Source organism: Penaeus japonicus, unplaced genomic scaffold (assembly GCF_977035675.1).
Source record: "Penaeus japonicus unplaced genomic scaffold, GWHDUDI00000001_assembly GWHDUDI00001300, whole genome shotgun sequence".
In the NCBI taxonomy this organism is placed as follows: Eukaryota; Metazoa; Arthropoda; class Malacostraca; order Decapoda; family Penaeidae; genus Penaeus; species Penaeus japonicus.
The window spans coordinates 1-5,409 of NW_028235702.1; the positions used below are offsets into that span (position 1 = coordinate 1).

Sequence of the window (5,409 nt, forward strand, 5' to 3'; positions counted from 1 at the left end):
GATTACCTGCAACTGAATATGACCTCCTACTCTTGTCAACCCATAAAGTTGGGAACCTGAACAATGATTTCAGTTGACAGTTGTTCATGCCAATCATTTGGTCAAAATGTCTTTGCCAGTGGATGAACATTTGCCGATAAATTTCCCTCTGCCATGTTCTTTTACTATGAAAATTGACTAATAGTATACCTGAGTACTCTGAGATCACGAGCCTAGTCTAAAACAATTTGTCCAATGCAAAGGTTAAGATATGATTAGAGACTAAATATCATGTACTCAATATGAAACATAATTAGGTGTGGATGGAGTTTTGAACTTTATTATCTAAAAAAAACACAAACATCAGTAATTGCTGATTTACCTCCTGCTAGACCCTTCTTCAAATTCACATAACATTATACATGTGGCCATACAGCCATTAAAATGTAGAAAAAAAATCTTCTACTCTCATCCAATATAGGAATTCACATGGTGTAAAAGTGAATTAATACTTTTATTCAAACTATATAAAAATAAAAGGCATCATCTAAAGCCACATTTATATTTAAAGGAATCTGCTAAATTAGAACAGTGTGAACAGTATATAAGTCAGTTACAATAATATTTTGCATTTAAAGATTTTAAAAACACTTATACAACGAACGGACATCCAGAACATCATTCTATTTCACAATGATGCTACTAAATCTTATGATTAACATCCGTCAAAATCGTTTTCTAACTAATATGAAGTAATGAAAGTTTAATTATGATCATGATAATGATCATAGTTACATAATATACTGAATTCATCCTGCATTTACTTTAACCCCTTTTACATTTTCTATATTCCATGCTTCAGGATGGGGTTGGGAGTGATCTTTTTCATAATGCTATTCCTCTTGAGTAATGCATAAGTACAAATTGTGATTATCCTTTTAACATCACTCGAAAATTTAAATGCAAATTGAACCCAGAAGAAAGATCTCCTCCTTACAAAAAATAATTTTGAAATACTTCAAAAAGCAAGTGTACTAAAACATACTTATATGGAGTCATATAGCTCCCACTCTATGCTGAACACTTTCAATGTTTACATAGTTTTAAGAGCACAGCCCCTCTTTTATAAAGCAAGTCATTAATCATATCTTCTGGAATATATCAAATGAAATAATAATCATATCATAATTACCTTCTTAATCATCGTCTAAACCATTATACAAACAAAAATACACAACCTATATAAAATGAGCACATTCTGCTATATGCCTACTCCTGGAACAAAACAAAAATCAAAGCCAAAAAAAGAAAGAAAAAATTGTATCCTCTTGTCCTGGACTAAATTATCCATAATTTAGCCAGAAACTCCATGCCTTGAGTTCTGTCTAAATCTTGTCCTTTGATGAAGCCTTTCTAGCTATATATTAAAGTCTTTTCACTTAATGATAAAATCCTGTGGAATATCAAATGCACCAGTCTTATGAATTAGGTTTTTCACTAGTTAGCAATGTTATTCATTCTTCCGTCTTTGTGGGTCCGTTCCTCAACAACAATGGAACCTGCGATGATGTCATACACAGTGCGGTTTGTGTTGGAAGGAGAAGAGGGTGAAACCGATGGGGAAGAGGAAAGTCAGGGGTGAGAATTCAACACCACGGAACGAATGACAGCACGACTTAACCGTGTAAGGTTGAGACAAGATCATTAATAAAAGAAGCTTCAACCATTGTCCCTCCCACAAAAATCTCTGCCTTTAACTAATATACAAGCCTATAAGTACTATAAGTATAACTGGTATTTCTTAAAGATGAATCACCAACCCCAAATCTGATGCAGGGAAAACTAATGCTTGTTCGCCTAAATGTGGCACAACCCACTCACCTCGCACAACCTTCAGCCCTATTAAACTTCTTGCCTGGAGTTGCTCCACCTGTCCCACTGAAACCACGGGTAAGACAAAGGGCCTGCAAATAAACCAATCATTACTGAATGTGTTTATTAGAAAAAATAGTTAACTCCTTGACAGACAGACGGCACTGATTAGGGTCTAAAAGACGGTGTTAATGAATGCGCGACATTTGGTATTTGCTCACAGATGAACCGCGCCACACCAGTCATGAAATCATTATGACTGTAACGCTAGCTTCAGAGCTGCAGGTTCCAAAAGACAGTTGAAAAAACCCATATTGGTGATGATTTATGAAAAATATTCCTTTAGAAAACACTTTCCCCATCCCTCTAATTTTTTAGCCTGCTGTAGACCGCCCTTCGATGTCAGTTAGGTCAATAGAAGGCCCCCCTCCTCAATGAGTTAATGAAGGATGATGTGATATCGACTCTAGGTTTGGTTCGTCTTCCCGCCAGGACGTGATATCGGTCATGGCTTTGTGCTGTCTTTCCCACCGGGAACTTGATATCAAGTTATGGGCTTTTACATGATCAGCTCTACTGGTGATCATGCATGTACAAATTGACCATCAACTGTAGTGGATGAATAGCCCAAGTCATAATGTCCAGCTGAGCCAAAACTGCCCATCATTAACAGTTACCTACACATATTTACCACTTTAATCGCAACTTAAGAACTCACCTCAAACACACAAGTCCAATTCGGTGGATTAACTCAGCACAAGAATTTCTGACGTCATTTCCAGAGCAATCTTGTAATCAGCCGGATTCAGCTCCTACATTCTCAAAGTCATATTTTTTTCTACCACTCCTGAACAAATCAATAATACAGAATAAATAAATATAATACTGGACGTAATTTTCAAATCTCTACCATTTTTAATCTAGGCAGTAGCATTGTCAATTCAACATCATGTGAGGTAAGTGAATTTAAAAAAAAAAGCAATATTTTACATGCCTTTACATGTAGATGCACTACATGCAGAACCCCTAAGAATACAGAGGTGAAAAACAATCTAATGCATTCAACGCACTTGCAGAACAGGAAAACACCCCGCAGAAAGTTGAAGCGTTGTTCACACTTTAAATCATCCCAGTAAAGTGGGAGTATGCAAAATATGCCCATTGTGAATGGATAAAAATTGAAAATTTGGGTGACTTGCCGCTGGGGGTGAAGGATAGGCGAATGAATTTCCCCCCCCCCCCAAAAAAAACGTCTTCTGAGGTATTAAGATATGATCCTCTAATACTCACAACAATCAAAGGCACCACTGCAGCAAATGTGACAGCTAAGTTTGATGACGCACAGAGAAGAAATCACATGGCCTCTGCATCAGTCTCTTCCATAGTGGTGGGATACTATTCTAGCACCTGCCAAAATGGGAGGTCCTCTGTAACAAATTCACTCCGCATCCTAAAAACTATTCCATCAGAATTTTAACCCATTCCGCGCCGGTTGAACGTGCTGACAACGTGGTCAAAAAAAGGCCCGAACCCGGGTGACGTCCTGGCACGGGCCTACATTTTCCGGCCCGCACGCCCGGAGGCCGTAGCGACGTGCTGAAAACGTCCGCATTAGAATGATAGATTATTCTTAGTACAATTCGATTTTCATACTGATTTGTCTTAGCTACTTTAGTTATCCTTCTAAATAGTTAGAAAATGGGTATAAACGTAATATGAATGACATCATCAGGTACATAACGTAACTGATTACGGACATGGTGATTATCTGTTCTGATTTTGTTGAATATGATGATCTGAGTCGAAAGACTATCATAAAGTCCAATTGTAATGGCCGAGGAATAAAAAAAAAAATAAATAATAAAATTATTAACATCCTTTTTGTTTCCCCACAAAAGAAATTGACACTTGAAAAAACATTGCTGTTACCTTGCATTCACTTGTATGCACATGTAGTTGTTCCATAATCTCTTTCTTTTCTTTTAGGAAAAAAAAAAAATTGAAAAAAAAAACTATGTATGTTACCGTCACTAAGAATAATGCTTCCATTTCCCATTGGCATTACAACATAGGAGTAAAGATTATGGAAAAAGTTCAATAAAATAACACTAAAAAACAGTGGCCTATCACAGCTTTTGCGACTGATATACTATCCTCCGAACATAGCACTACTTTCTACCCATGACTACACTTTAGACGCAATCACGCAACCATAAGATAGGAGGGTGAAAAACGCCTGCAAGCGTCAAAAGGCCCGCGACCTCGCACATCGGGAAAACACCCCTGGACGAACGGTTGCGCGCTTGAAATCTTCCCGGCATGATCAGGAGTAGGCGAAATAATTCCGCCCCGGGCGTGAATGGATTTTTGGAAACTACAAACATTTAGCTGACTATAATCTATTACTGATTAACTATCTATGAAACTTAAATGTAAATTACACAAACCAATGGACAACAATCTGATAAAAGCCAACTGATGAGTAGAAGCTTTTTGTTATCATTAGTCTTTTTGCTACTTAGGTCATACAAGTTAAAATCTACAACTTAGTAATTTTTAGCAGCAGTCCTAAAAGGGGAGTAAGAATTATATGAATAGAATACTCTTTTAAGAAAATAAATCACACAAAAGTTTCTACTAGTACAATATCATATATTTCTTTTCTAAAGTATTGAAACATCATCCCACTGAACAGTGTAATGTCAATGTAAAAGGATGAGTCGGTCATTCACTGAATATCATTTTTTTCCCCCCCCCTGAAATCACCTCTTTGCTGCTGTTTCTTGTGGCTGTTGCTGCTGCTGCTCGCTGATGGTGGTTCTCTGTTCAGGTGCAGGGTGGTGCCTAGTGGGAGTTAAAGTTGCTTGTTGCTTTGAGTTGGATACTAGCTGAAGGCCCCAGAACTTCCAATTCCATTCTCTACCAAATTAATCAAGAATTAATTTGTATTGGGGTACTCCTATGCACTGCAAGCGAACTGCCTGTGATAAAAGCACGATTATTGCTGAAAAACTATAACAGATTGGAGAAAAATAACAATAATATGGTCTAAATTGAGATTCAAAGTCAATACTTGCATCATCACGTCCAATAATTTTCCATTTAACCAGGTTTTTCCACGGATAGGATAACATGTGGGTAGATAAACCAATGATAACTGTGTGTCACACCCGTGTGACATGGCAAAGTGCCCCCCCTGGGATTGATGTCACAAACAGTGTGACATCCTCAAGGCAATATTGCATAAGGCCCAGCGTAGGGGTTGCCACTTCTCGCCGGGCCCGTCAGGTTTTGGTTAAGAGATTTTTCAAGTATATGTATAATATGGATCAATTTTCCTCTATATATAGATATTTAAGACTTCTACCTGCTTTTGTATAGATGCGAGAAAATAATGGAAATGCTGCTGCTGCAACCCTGCCACTCGGTACATTTGGTTCATCATTGACCGCAGTGCTTCGGCATAATCCCCAGCTGTTGGGTACTGTCCCTCATACGGACGGGAGGGAACTTGTTCGTTCTTCTGTAAGAAAGAATATTCAATTTTATATGTTTGGT

The 5,409-nt window shown here is 37.7% G+C and overlaps 1 pseudogene; it reads right to left on the minus strand.

Moving 5' to 3' along the window:
- Positions 1-1,476: 1,476 nt before the first annotated feature.
- Positions 1,477-3,234, minus strand: LOC147466399 (protein FAM8A1-like; annotated as a pseudogene).
- Positions 3,235-5,409: the final 2,175 nt, after the last annotated feature.